The sequence below is a fragment of the Pan paniscus genome, chromosome 2 (assembly GCF_029289425.2).
Source record: "Pan paniscus chromosome 2, NHGRI_mPanPan1-v2.0_pri, whole genome shotgun sequence".
NCBI classification, from domain to species: domain Eukaryota; kingdom Metazoa; phylum Chordata; class Mammalia; order Primates; family Hominidae; genus Pan; species Pan paniscus.
The window spans coordinates 190,748,598-190,763,555 of record NC_085926.1 but is presented as its reverse complement, the minus strand read 5'-3'; the positions used below and the strand labels follow the sequence as shown (position 1 = coordinate 190,763,555).

Genomic DNA, 14,958 nt, shown 5'->3' with positions numbered 1-14,958 from the left:
AGATCAGTGTTTTAAAACTTGTATGTTCGTAAGAACTGCCTGGGGCCCTTGTTAAAATACAGATTCCAATGCCAGCTGCAGATTTACTGAATCAGAGTCTCTAGGCAAGGGGCCTGGGTGTATATTTATCAAAGGCACCAAGTGATTTCTTATGCTCAAACAGGTTTAAGGAACACTGCTGTAGATAGTTCTCCTTGACTGTTTTTTTCCTCTCAGCTGGGCTTTGTAGCAGTCATTTTGAGTATAAATTGTGATAGGAGCCTGAGGCAATAGCATTAAAAGTGAGTTGGCAAAGCCCAGCAGAGCCAGTTTAATTAGCTAGTTTGGATAACTGTAATGTCATTTCCCCTTCTCAAGCTGTGGTGCTTCAGGATGCTGCCCATCAAGTTCCTTCATCCTTCAAGTCTTTTCATCTGTTATTCCATTGATCCTTACACCATCTCTGTGTAGTGGACAGAACAAGTATAATAATTGTATTTCATTGATTTTTTTAAGATGCTCCCCTTTCTCACAATTGTACATCCCTAATAATAGTAGGCATCTTAGAATCGATTGTCTGAATTTGAATATTTTTCGCTATTCTAGTGATTTGTAAAGCAACGGTGCATCTTATATCCAAAAGTGTTGAAGATTTGATGAACTGCCATGGCTCCTTTCACAGATGAGTCATCTGAGATACTAAGAAGGTGACGTGACTGTGGAAAATTGCTACTAGTTGAGAAAACCCAGTCTCAGATCCATCTTTCTGTTCTTGTACTAGTTTGCTGCTGCTGAGTAATCAATTATTCCAAAACTTAGTGGCTTAAAACAACATTAAGCATTTATGATCTCACACAGTTTCTTGGAGTCAGGCATCTAGGAGTGGTGTAGTTGAGTAGTTCTGGTTTGTGGTCCTCTCATGAGGTTGCAGGGCTGAAATCATCTAAAATTTGACTGGGGCTAGGAAGTTGGTGCTGCGGTTGGGAGGCCTCGGCTCATCCCCATGTGGGCATCTCCACAAGGTTCCTTTGAAGTGCTGCGACATAGTGACTGGCTTCCACCCAAGCATGTGATCCAAGGAACCAAGGCAAGAAAAGGTTGCAGTGTCTTTGTGACCTAGCTTCAGAAGTCTCATACTATCACGTTTACCTATTTGATTTGCCACACAGACCAACCCTCATTCAGTGTTTGAGGGGACTACACAAGGGTATGGGTATCAGGAGGATCACTGGGTGTGGGCTGTTTCCTTGAGACCACACAGCCTTTTCGACATAGTTTTGTCCTTATTAGCTTGACCATCTCATACCCATAGGTCGGTTCTTAAATTGGATACATGGAAACTCCTGTGATTTCTGTTCCTTTCTAGCACTTGTAGAACTTTAACATGCCTACAGATCCACTGGATCTTCTGTTAAAGCACAGATTCTGATTCATTAGGTCCCAAATGCAGGCTGAGATTCTTCATGCTAGCGAGCAGATGATGCCTTTGCTCCTGGGCCATGAACAACATGTTGAGTGGCAAAATGAACAGACAGGCAGGCTTCCAATAGCACTATCTCTAGGGTTGCGCTGCAACCAAAACTCCTTTCTCCTTCTCAAGATGTACTTGCCTCCTCCTTTTCTTTTGCAGAGAGATAACTGGTTTGGGGAGAAGTAACCAGAGAAACAGAGGAGCCTGCCTCATGAAGTTGGTTAGCAGAAAGGGTTGTATGAAGCAGATAAGAGCCATGCATTATTAGGTAGGCAGATGACTGCAGCTGTGAGTGTGTTCATAGTGAAGGTCAGGTTTCAGACAGCAACAGCTGGGTGCTCAAAATGGTGAGGTAATTAGCTTGCAGGGGGTGGGGGTGCGGAATGGAACCTAAACAGTGCTTAAAATGAAACGTGTCAATGCATTATTCAGAGCTCAGATGTCCATCAGTGGATCCTCATCTTTTTTCTCCTCTCTCCCTTTGACACACACACACACACACACACACTCACACACTCACACACACTCATCTTTGAAGCATTAACATACTAACAGTCAGGAAAACTCTATGTTCATAATATATTTTTTGAATAAAATGAAGAACGTAGCCTGGTGTGGTGGCTCACAACTGTAATCCTTGCTCTCTGGGAGGCCGAGGTGGGAGGATGGCTTGAGGCCAGGAGTTTGAGACCAGCCTGGGCAACATAGCAAGACCCCGTCTCTACGAAAATAAAAAATACAAAAAATTATCTGGGTATTGTGGCATGCACCTGTAGTCCTACCTACTTGGGAGGCCAAAGCAGGAAGACCCCTTGAACCCAAGAGTTCAAGACTAGCTCGAGCAACATAGCAAGACCCTTGTCTCTACAATAAACAAATAAATTAGCTGGGCATGGTGGTGCATGCCTGTGGTCCCAGCTACACAGGAGGCTGAGGTGGGAGTATCACTTGAGCCTGGGAGGTTGAAGCTGCAGTGAGCTGTGATCGTGCCACTGCACTCCAGCCTGGGAAACAGAGCGAGATCCTGTCTCAATATTTAAAGATACACCATACATACATACAAACATAAACATAAACAGAAGAATGCTCTAGACTGCACTCCAGCTTGGGAAACAGAGCGAGATCCTGTCTCAATATTTATAGATACACCATACATACATACAAACATAAACATAAACAGAAGAATGCTCTGGAAGAATGCACACATGAGGCATTGATTTGTCAAAGGAACAACAGTCATTATCTGAGGTTGCCCATTAAATGTCATCCGGTCCATACATGGCTGGTAGGAATGCAAAATGGTACAAGCATTTTTTAAAATAATGTGACACTTTACAAGAAAGTCAAACACACATCCACACTTAAAAAATGGAACGGCGATCGCACTTCCAAGTATTCGTCTGAGAGAAATGGAATTTATTTCTACACAAAGGCCTGTACACAAATGTTTACAAAAGTTTTATTCATATTAGCAAAAACCCAGAAAACGGTGAATGGATAAATAAATTGTGTCACGTCTGTACAAAAAGAAGCAAGCTATTGATGAATCAACAAAATGGGTGAACTTTAAAAGCATCATGCTAAGTGAAAGAAACTAGTTATAAAAGGCTACGTACTGTGTCATTTATATGTCATTCAGGAAACAGTAAAACTACAGGCATAAATCAGAACAGAGATGGCCTGGGGGCTGGGAAGGGGATTAACTGGAAAGGGGTGTGAGAAAACTTTTTGGGGTGATGGAAATATTCTGTCTTAATTGTGGTGGTTATACAACTTTATACCTTTGCCAAACTTACCGAACTGCATCTTTAAAAGGGGGTGAGTTTTGGCCGGGCACGTTGGCTTATGCCTGTAATCCCAGCACTTTGGAAGGCCGAGGCGGGTGGATCACGAGGTCAGGAGATCGAGATCATCCTGGCTAACACGGTGAAACCCCGTCTCTACAAAAAATACAAAAAAATTAGCCGGGTGTGATGGCGGGCGCCTGTAGTCCTAGCTACTTGGGAGGCTGAGGCAGGAGAATGGCATGAACCTGGGAGGCGCAGCTTGCAGTGAGCCGAGATTGCCCCACTGCACTCCAGCCTGGGCGACAGAGCGAGACTCCGTCTCAAAAAAAAAAAAAAAAATATATATATATATATAAGGGGGGTGGGGTGAGTTTTATTGTATATAAAGTATACCTTAATAAGTATGACTTAAAAAAATATATCAACCTGTCCAAATCTACCATTTTCCAAATGAGAAAACAGGCCCCAGATGAGGAAATGACTTGCTAGGTCTTGTGAGTCAGGGACACAGGCATCTTGGGCCCCACTCCTGCTGCACAGGTGCGCTGGATCCTTGGCCTCCTGTCCCATTCTAGAGCACACTCCAGGTAGGACTCAAGTGCTGATCTTCATTTCTCCATGCGTCACTGTGTGTGGCTTTTTAAAACCCACACTTCACTGTGCTGCCCTTTGGGCTGTTGACCTACAATTTGGCTGGAGGGCTCCTAATTAGAAAATAAAACAAATTTGCGTTCAGCCAGAATCCAAAGAACGTCGTGTTAGTCCATTTTCACACTGCTGATAAAGACATACCCAAAACTGGGTAATTTATAAAGAAAAAAGAGGTTTAATGGACTCACAGTTCCACATGGCTGGGGAGGCCTCACAAACATGGCGGAAGGCAAAAGATATGTCTTATATGGCGGCAGACAAGAGAATGAGAGCCAAGCGAAAGGGGTTTCCCCAGATAAAGCCATCAGATCTCATGAGACTTATTCACTACCACGAGAACATTATGGGGGAAACCAATCCCATGATTCAATGAACTCCCACCTGATCCCTCTCACAACAGGTGGGAATGATGGGAGCTAAAATTCAAGATGAGATTTGGGTGGGGACACAGCCAAACCATATCAAACAAAAAGCTACCAGTGAACTTCTATGCACATATGTCATTCAACTTTTATGGTGGGGAGCGGGAAGCAAAACTTTCAGTTTATTCAGAAGAGTGCCTTAAAGGACACTAAGTCAGTGTAGAAAGAACAGAACGTTCTAGAGATAAACACCAACATCTTGTTGCAGAAAGCAGGTAAGATTTGGAATGAGCCAGACCTGGTTTTAGTTTCTGACGCTACTTTCCACCTTCATGCCCCTGACTAGCCACTTAACTTCTCTGTCTGGGAAATAGTGACCGTAATTCCTACATTACGGGCTTCTGTGAGGTTTAAATAAGAAGCTGGGACGTAGAGTACCTCTCCAGCTTCAATAGACTTCTCTAAGTGTCAGCACTGGGCTATGTGTTCCACACACATCATCTTAAACTCTCACAATCGTTGTTCCCATCGTGGAGGTGAGCCAGCCCAGGGAACACAATCTGCCAGTGATTATACCAGCTGGGCAGACCAGTGGTCATAAGTCAATTTCAATAAACGACTGTGGATCTGAATCCAGTTCTATTTATAAGTTAATAGGTTGGGGAGCTTGGAAAGTGTGAAATTTTGCTTCTTAATTTGAGAGGAAGCTTTCTTTTATACTTTTTGCCCTTTAAGAAAGACGGGGGGCCAGGCGCGGTGGCTCACGCCTGTAATCCCAGCACTTTGGGAGGCCGAGGCGGGTGGATCACGAGGTCAGGAGATCGAGACCATCCTGGCTAACATGGTGAAACCCCGTCTCTACTAAAAAAATACAAAAAATTAGCCGGACGTGGTGGTGGGCACCTACTGTAGTCTCAGCTACTTGGGAGGCTGAGGCAGGAGAATGGCGTGAACCTGGGAGGCGGAGCTTGCAGTGAGCTGAGATTGCACCACTGCACTCCAGCCTGGGCGACAGAGCGAGATTCCATCTCAAAAAAAAAAAAAAAAAAAAAAGAAAGAAGGAAAGGGAAAACAATTGAAGGCAAAATTGGGATGCTGAGTGAGTGCCAAACTTCAGCTGAAAGAAAGCTGTCCTCCCCAATCTCATATGCACTCAGCCTCCTCTGTGTCTAGAAAAAAATGCTCCAACCACCCGGAGACCTTGTGCTATTCAGGGTCCAGCTAATACCAGAGATGCAGGGAGATTCTCTCTGAGGGCATTCTCTGTAATCTCAAACTCGTCTGCCTTCTGAGATTAAGAGGCCAGTTTAACACTAACTGACATGGGGTCAACTAGGTTTAGGGTTGACTTTTATTAAAACTTAATTTATTTTTCCCTTTTATAATCACAATGATATACAAGTAGGTTTTCCATCTTCACTTGAAAATAATTTCTCATTCTGTCACACAGCCAGGCTAAATTTACAAAACACCAACTAGTTTTAATAGCCCAAGACAACTGGCAAAATACCAACTGGCAAACATACTGAAGACAATATGTTCTCTGTGTTTAAATCCCTCCACCATTTGCTACACGTGCCTTGACTCAATTTTCCTTTCCTGACTATAGTCATCCAGTATTAAGTGGCCAGTTAAACTTACCTTCCTACAAGCCCTGTGTACCATTTTGTGTTATGGATGTTGTACTCAAAGGGCATAGTTTGGTCTGTAAGTATGCAAGGTTCTAGTATATGGAGAATATGATAAATGTTAAACCTCTGTATGGGGAGAAAAAAGCACATAGTGTTTTAAGTCCTAGAGATTCCTCTACTGCCTAGGGCAGAATTACTATCCTCGTGAATAGTGTTAGGAGGAGCCTGAGGACCAGAAAAATTGGAGTCAAGACTAGTGGTGAAAATGGGAAACTGTAGACAGTTTCCCAGCACCAGCCTGGAGCTATTTCTGCTAGACCACACCACATTCCCCTTGTGTAGGTTATTTAATAAATTCATTTCACAACCCATAAAGCACAGTAGGAAACAATGCAATTACTGAACCATTGGAACACAGCTGCCAACATCTTGTTTATTCAGAATTGTCCAAACACTTCCATGTGGGGGCGGGACTGATGCAATTTGCTGGTTCAACAGTTGACATTGATAAATTGGAGTTTCATTTCCTCTGCCTTCTGTTGGAGGTGCTAATGAGCATTGAAAGGCTGGAGAAACACAGAAGGGAGAGAAGGGAGAATCTTGCCTCATCTACATACTAAGTAATTGAGCCTGGAAGATGTAGACTTGACACCATTAGGTAATAGGTGGACACATTTGAAGTCACTAATAAGGGCCAAATGCAATTAGTGTTGTGAAAATTTTAATTATTTAAATTCCACTTGCAGATTGTGTGGGTTGGAAGCTTCATTTAATAGGAGAGAATGTTTGCTTTTCCTAATATTCTTTTATGTTTTCTGATTTTTTCCTTTTTATTTCATGGGCACTATGCCAACATTCCTTGGCTTCTGGAAAATGAGGGAATTGGACTAGATGATCTCTGAGGCCTCTTCCATACTCCATTGTTTGACTTGCTCTGGCATGAGAATTTGCCTGAAATGAACTGCATTCCCCTACGCACACATTTATCCAGGCCTCTGTTTTCCAAACCACTAATTTACTCATTCATTCAGCAAGCTTACCATGTGCCAATTACTGTGTTAGGAACTAGAAGTAAAGTAGCATGCAGGCTGCAGTGAGCCATGATAGCACCACCGCACCCCAGCCTGGGCGACAGTGAGACCCTGTCTCCAAAAAATAAAGTAGGTAAGTGGCCTGAATATCACCAGACCTCGATTCTCGAGAGCTGGCTTTCTAAATGGGAGACAGGAAGGTAGAATATATTGGGGCTATTCTTGGGTAGAGTACACGGCAGAACATGAGCACGTAGGAGGACCGCTAAGCTAGACATAATCAAGGACAGCTACTCGGGGTATGTAATGTTTTAGGTAGATCTTTTACATAAGAAGGTAAAGATTGAGAGGAAGAAGAGTTTGGATAGACTTTGTTTGGTGTACCTCTCAGGACTTTCTGCGCACCTTTTCTATATGTGGCATAGAAGAGGAAAAACAATTTCATAAAAAACACGGTTTGCTTGACGTAGGAACATGAAGTGGAAATAAATTGGAGTGATTTTTGAAGAATGAATGGCAAAGAGTTAACACTCAAACAGGTGACGTTATAAAAAGGCTAATAATTTTAAATGAAAACCTTAAATGCATATATTTTATAATTGCCTGCTTAAATACAGGCTGTGGGCTGCATAGCTGAACTCAAGCGCCTCTTTATAAACAGCTATTTTAACCAAATTTTTAGAGTTGAAAATACTTTAAAGGTTTTTGATACTAATCATTTCACACAAGGCAATTGATGTCCAGAAACTTTATTTATTTATTTATTTATTTTCAGAAATCAGACCATGTAATGGCTAAGCCATCTTCCCATCTCTCTGAATCCCTTTCTTCTTCAAAGGGTCAACTTAAGATATTACCTCTTCTAGAAGCTTCCTCTCATAATCCATCATCTCCCCTTATTTTCTATAAACTCCAACTTTAAACTTTCCATCATTAAAAAAAATTTAAAATACATGAATGTTTTGCCACATTATTTGAGGTCTTATTACATCTCCCAACCTACTTGAGCAATTTATTTTTTCTGTGATCCAACAAATTGAACTTTTACTATGAGGGCCTTAGACACTGGGGTGTGACATTGTTCTTGTCCTCAGAAAAAGCTTTCGGTCCAAGTGGGAAGATGGATAACATGGTTTTAAGGGGTGAGGTCCTAAATTCTTCCTTCGGAATTTACATCCCTCAGTGATCTAACCCTATTCCTACTGTTCCGTGTTCTCTTGGTGAAGCTGGATATATTACAAAACTAGACATTGTCTTTTGTACTCACTGAGGTCTCTCAAAAACAAGTTCCTGAAATGCAGTGATTTTCACTGTCTTTTCCTCAAAGGTTGTTAGGCCATCTAGATGTCCTCAGATAGAAGTATTTCTGCTATGTTTTGGCATGGGAAACAATTATTATTTCCACAGTTTAAAATTTTTTTTTACTCTGTTAATCTGTCAGTTTTATTAAAAAACTTTATTTGAATAAAACAGGTTAACATGAGTACTGGAGTTCTAAATTAACCTTTTACACACATGAATATATGTCTTACAGTCCAAGCTAGCCATAAGTATTCTTTTTCCTGTCAAGCTCTCAGCCAGGAGAGTAGACTTATTTTGGAGAAGGGTGTTTTTTTTTAAATGGAGTTCCACTCTTGTTTCCCAGACTGGAGTACAATGGCGTGATCTTGTCTCACTGCAACCTCTGCCTCCCAGGTTCAAGCGATTCTCTTGCCTCAGCCTCCCGAGTAGCTGGGATTACAGGCATGCGCCACCACACCCGGCTAATTTTTTGTAATTTTAGTAGAGATGGGGTTTCTCCGTGTTGGTCAGGCTGGTCTTGAACTCCCAACCTCAGGTGATCCACCTGCCTTGGCCTCCCAAAGTGCTGAGATTACAGGCATGAGCCACCATGCCCGGCCAGAGAAATGTGTTTTGTGAAGCAGCGAGTACACGCAGTTAGGAATTCTCTAGTTGCAAGTCATTATAGAGATTGTCAGACATTTACTCAATGTTTTTAAAGCAAATTGGATTTATTTTTGTATGACATGAATTAATATTAAACCTAAACAATTTCTTTGCAGGTGATTTTGATTTTATTTTAAATGTGTTTGGTTAACACCACCTGTAAATAAACTAGAACATAGGATCTTTGGTGTGAAAATAATTCAGATGTGTATTTAAAAGGTAGATTTAACTTGAAATGAATATTATACTGGCTTATAAATGTATCAGATACGGCGTATTTTATTGTATTTTATCATATCCGTTTAGTAGAAACTATGGAGATTGAATGTCAACTGAATGTTGCCATTAGGGTGATGGCCAGACTGTCCTGTAAGGATATAGGTTTACACATTTTAAGGTGATCTCATCACCTCTGCGTGGTAATACTTGACTGATACCAGGGTGTCGGAGTGCTCGTTTGAGAATCAGGAGACCTTGCCCTAATTATCTTAGTTCTAACACTGACTAGCTGCGTGGCGTCTAACTAACAGCAGTACCTCTTTGACATTCAGTGTTCTCATCCATACAAGGAAGCAGTTAGATTAGATGTTCTAAGGGCCTGTGCAGTTACAAAGTGAATGAATGTGATCAGTGGAATATTTCTGTTTTGCACGCAGAAAAGCAAAAGCCGTAAAGGATACAGTGACCTGACCATGGCCACGGGGAAAAATCACTGGCTCATCGGGAATAGGTCAGACTCTTTCTAAGTTTTGGCCTTCATGCTTCCTCGTGGTCCCCGGTAGCACTTCCCCGTGGTGGACCTTGTTCTTTACAATGCCAGTGATTTGCATTTGCTCTTACATCTATTAGGAGAACTTCTATGTGGATATCCAAAAGGGGTGGGAGGAATAAAGTTACTTGGTGAGTTCCTATACTATTAATGAAGTCTCTGCCTCCATGCCTGTTGAGACTAGTATCTGAGGTGAACTCCTGTCACCTTTTCTGTTGAATCTTATTTTGGGGAGAAACCAGCAATTGAAGTGAAACAGTGTAAGTGACTCTCCAATGTATCACAAGCTCTCTTCAACTCAATTTAGAAACATCTCCTATTAGGAATGAAAACTTTAAGCAGATGCCCCATTCCAACCTCCCACCCCCACCCCACCTTTTTTCTGTTGGACTGCTATGCTTGTTTGTGGCACGTTTAATTAGCTTCTCAGGGACTTGCTGGGAATAATAGCTCCCTCACATTTAGAAATGCGATAGGTATACACTTGTTTGTGTAGAATCAGATCACGTATTTCCATGTAAAGACATTTCAAGTAATGCCTAGGTTCACAGGTGCCATTTTAACTCCGTTTGCAAGCGGAATGCAGTACTCATCCTATTATCTTGGGTTTGGGGAGTAGGAGGCTGTATAGGAGGGGAAGGAAAGGAAGAGGAAGAGGAAGAGAAAAAAATTGAGCACAGTTTTGAAATTGACAAAGTGTTTCCTGGGTGCTGCCTCTTGCTGCCTCCCTGTCTCCTACTTCTGTCCTCAGGACCTTCCAGGACCCTGACGGCCCATCATGGCACTTTGTAAACCTCCAAATCACTCAGTCAACTCTGAATCCAACTCCCACTGTGGCAGTGCTGGTGTTCTTTGCTGCGTTAAGAATGTTGTTCTCCAATTCCAGACATTTAAACCAAAGAGTAAATGTTAATTAGCGCCTTAACTTCCAGAAAGCAATTTCCAGTTTCCCTTTTAATCGTGACAATGAACCTAATTGGTAGAATTAGGCAAGAAGAGAGGGAAGGGGCAGAAAATTCTGGACCGAGAACTTGCCTCTAGGTTTGGTGCTCCCTGCTTGTGCCTGGATCTCCCAGCCTCCTTCATTTCTGGATCCCGTAGTGTTTGAAAGCTGCAGGTGCTTTGCCGTCTCCCAGGGCAATAGCGAAGTTGTGAGATGAGGTTGAGGAATGAGGTGGGAGCAGGTGTGGATAGTTCACACTACTGACCTGGATGAAATGTTTGTGAGTCAACCCTACCTTTGGAGTCAGAGAGCTTGGTTCAGCTATCAGATCCACTGACTATGTAACTTTGAGCATTTATTTAACCTCAAGGTCTTCATCATAAGAGGGCATTATAAAGATTAATAACAATTCACAAGAAACCTTTTGGCCCAAAGTAGGTGCCCAGTAAATGAGTGATGTTATTAAGAGCCCAGGTGGTGGTGGATAGTGACATTAGCAATATCAGGAAGGCAGCAGCATTAGTCAAATAAACGATGTGTTCATTGTTATTTGAAGGGTACGTAATGTTCTGTTTGTTTGTTTAAAATGGATTTGTGAGGGATGGGTGTGAAGGATGGCTTGAGGCCAGGAGTTCAGGACTAGCCTCAGCAACATAGCGAGACCTCATCTCTACAAAATATATATATAAAAAAAAAGCTGGGTGTGGTGGCACCGCCTGTAGTCCTGATTACTCAAAAGGCTGAGGTGAGAGGATTGCTTGAGCCCAAGAGTTTGAGGCTGGAGTGAGCCGTGATCACACCGTTGCATTTCAGCCTGGGTGACAGAGCGAGCCCCTGTGTCAGAAAATAAGATTTGGGGGGATGGAAAACAGGGTGGAGCACGAGTTAGGTAGTCAGAAGTTGTACCTCCAGATGCTGGCTGAACGAGGCAGCGGAGCATCTGTGAGGAGGTTGGGCCTTTGCAGAGAGAGCCCGGGGCGGGACGCCGGAGGAATATTTGACACAGTCTGAGTGGCCGCTACGCAGACGCTTTCATCAGCAGTCATTCCTCGTCTGTCTATAGGCGAGAATCAATAACAGAAGAAAAAGGTGACAAATCGTTCATTGCTCAGAGACTGGCTGTAAATCCAGTGCCTGTTATTTTCTTTCTAATCATTTTAACAAAACTTCTGTACGAGTCCTTTCCCTGCAACACAGAACCTCATCCCTGGACTTTGAAAGGCCTTTGGAAAGATCTGAAATTACCTTTTGTATTATCCGAAGTTGTTATCTCGGGGGAGTTAAAGGTCTGCTTTGCTCTGTTGTGCTTAAGTTAAGTCAGCGTTCATGATGTCATAGTTTTCTTTTTTACAATCTGTTTCGTGATACTCATAAATTTTAGAGAAATCTGTCTGAAGGTTCTGCAAACGCCTCTGTGTGTTTCTGGGGGGTGTGTACTTTTATACGTCTTAGCTCTGACTTGCTGTTATACAAACTCACTCTTAATATCGCATCTCCCTCCCCTTTCTCTCCCCACAGAAACACAAACACACTTATTTATGTATAGAGTCCTGAAAGTCAGAAAGGACATTAAAAACCATGTATTCCACCCAACTTACTTGGTAGCCAAGGAAACAGAAACCTAGGGAGAGGAGCTGATTCCCCTACCCCCTTGTAGGGAGCACCAGGACTAGGCTCTGGGTGTCCTGCTTCAGGTTCAGAGCTTGGGATGCAGAGCTTGTCCCCAGAGCAGGAGCTGCAGGGCCTGCTCTCCAAGCCGCCTGCACTTTCACAGATGGATGTCAGGTGCCTCCCAAGCTGGAATACCTGGAAATGGGTAAAAATAGTTGAACAAGTGAGTACAGCTGGCGAAAAGTAAAGTCTTTTTAGACAGCTTTGGAATGATTAGAGAGGGGACTTGGGGCATAGAAGATCTTTTGTAAGCACTGATTTATTTTTCTACTGAGGGGCCAGCCTCAGGCAGAATTGGGAAATAGGCAGCTTGATATGATGCAGTGATTTTCTAACCCTTTCTCCATCTCCCTTTTAAAACTATAGGACTCTTCCCTCAAATAGAAGCATAAGAGGAAGCCCAATATGTAAAACTGATCCAAGTGCTTGAAGCGGGGGTGGGAGGCCCAGGTTCTGCTCACTTGACTCTCACATTCTTTCCTTGCACTTCATCTTCCACCTTCACCCTCCACTAATTACAGGGCTCCTCCGGAGGCCCAGCCCTTGTGCTAGGTTTGGAAACCACCATTGCCGTGAAAAGCCAGTGTTTTGGATTCAGGCAACCCTGTGTTAGTCACTGTGGGCAAACCCCTTCACCACTGAGCCTGACTTTCTTTTCTTGTCAATTGAGGATTAAGTCTCAAAGATTTTTGCATGTAAATCTTAATATATAATATAACTGGGCCTTAGCAGATACTCTGCAAACATTGATTCCTATCTCTCTTTTCTTCTCCCTTCCCTTTTGCCCCCAGGTGGCCTCTCCCTCTTCAGGAGCCCTGGGATCTAGCATTCTTCAGACATGCTCAGCTCTCCAGGAAAACTATGAGTCACTTATATTCCAGGTCAGGTCAGCTTGTCTTGCCCAAGAGCATTTCCATTGGCAGTTCAGATTCTAACAAAAAAAGCTCAATTCCTGCCTCTCGGATATTCAGTTAGTTGAGAACTGGCTCAAACAATTGACATTCAAGGGAACTGTATTGAGGGACCTTGTCATCATTCACTTATTAAGACCAGCAGTTGGCCTTCTATCTCCAGTTAAGTTGAGCACTGGTCTAGGCACTTATATAACAATATAGTATATGTATTCCTTAAAATCCTCATATTCTGCATAATTGCATTAAAAAAACCAGCACGACTTATAGGAAAAGCAGGGTTATGAGCATATCCCCCAAAACCTATTTGACTTTGTAACCAGGACATTAACAAAAGCAAAAGAAACACGAAAAGATAAAGAAATACCACTCTAAAAAGGACTTTACCTTTAAAAATGGTTGAAGATGGCTTGATGGATTATAAGGAAAAGTTGTTGAATTTTGGAGACAAGGATACAATGAAGTAAGATCATAGGCAACAATAAAAAAGAAAAGCCACATACTTTCTGAACCAAGAACCACATGTCTGTCTGAGCTGAGAACTCTGTGACTTGCTGTGTTCTGTGTTTGAGTACATTTTTTTTAGCTGCTAGTTCTTGATTGTACAAAATATTAGCATTCTAGGAAAATTGCATGTGAAAGCAATCCAACTTTTAATTGTGCTGACATCATTTTCCTATCTGCCAGTCCTGTACAAGCAGTTCATGTTACGGTGACATATTCTGTAGTAGGTCAGACTGTTTCTAGATATCAATGGCCTAAACCCCAGACACAGAACACAGGGGGATGCAGGTGAATAAGGCTCCGTTCCTGTCTTCAAAAAACTCATGGTCTCGTGTGAGACATGAGAATGAGCTCAAATAGCTGTAGTACAAATGGTGTACGAAGGGGGACAGGAAATAATTTGTATGATTGTGGAGTAAGGTTAGGAGGCAAAAGCTTTTAGGTGGGTAGAATTGGCAGGATTTCAGCAGGCAAGGAGCGAGGGCACACAGAAGAGAACAAGTAGAGGCTTGGGGACTGGAAAACACTGGACATATTTGGGGGACTAGCATATTGTGGGGGATCTGTTTGGGGGCTGGGGCCAATTCAGAACATAAGGGAGCAGTTAAGACAGGGACGAAAATGGAGATTGGCCTCAGAGTGGGGGAGGCCTTGGCTATGGAGATGGGGGCACCGTGGAAGGATTTTGAGCAGGTGAGTGATGTGATTAGAGCCCGTCCTTCAAGAAGCTCCTTCTGGCAGCCTATGCTGGGTGCGGTGGTGGGAGCAGAGTGTAGTTGGGAGGTATTGCAGTTGTCCCTGTGAGAGATGTGAGGACCCTGGCTGGACTGTGACAGTGACACACAGTGGCATGGGGTGTACAGGGAGGACACTACACCACAAACATTTTAAGGACAGAATCTGAAGTATTTGTCAACTGAATGATGGTGCAGGGCTCTGGTGGTACCTGTTTAATGATGACAGATTTACTGTTTGCAGTGATGCTAGCTGTCATGATTGAGTCCTGTAAAAGATTATATTAAGCTAAAACTAACTGTAAAAATCAGTATATCTGTTTCTTTCCCTTCCTTTCTCTCTCACTTCTTTCCGTTCTTCCTTCCCTCCTTCCCTCCTTCCCTCTCTCCTATCTACCAGGTGCTTTGTGTTAACTTTTCATTCAGAGTGTTTTCTGTCCCTTACAAAGCTGACAGAGTTGTCAAGAGGTTTCACCCACTCAACCCACATTACTTGACACACAGTTACTTGCATTACAAAGCACTGCATGAGGAGCTCTTGGTAATAAAGGGGTGACTCAAACACAG

At 42.8% G+C, this 14,958-nt stretch overlaps 1 protein-coding gene across 2 annotated transcripts in view; it reads left to right on the top strand.

The window, feature by feature from the left end:
- The window catches only part of MB21D2 (Mab-21 domain containing 2), a 119,906-nt gene that overhangs the window by 85,152 nt on the left and 19,796 nt on the right, over positions 1–14,958 (top strand). Inside the window, exon 1 of one of the 2 annotated variants that reach the window (XM_008959805.6) lies at positions 13,048–13,123. The exons of the other annotated variant lie outside the window; for it this stretch is intronic. The gene's annotated coding sequence lies outside the window, so the exon portion shown is untranslated. Of the gene's footprint in view, positions 1–13,047; positions 13,124–14,958 lie in introns of those variants that run through there. 2 annotated transcript variants of the gene reach the window in all.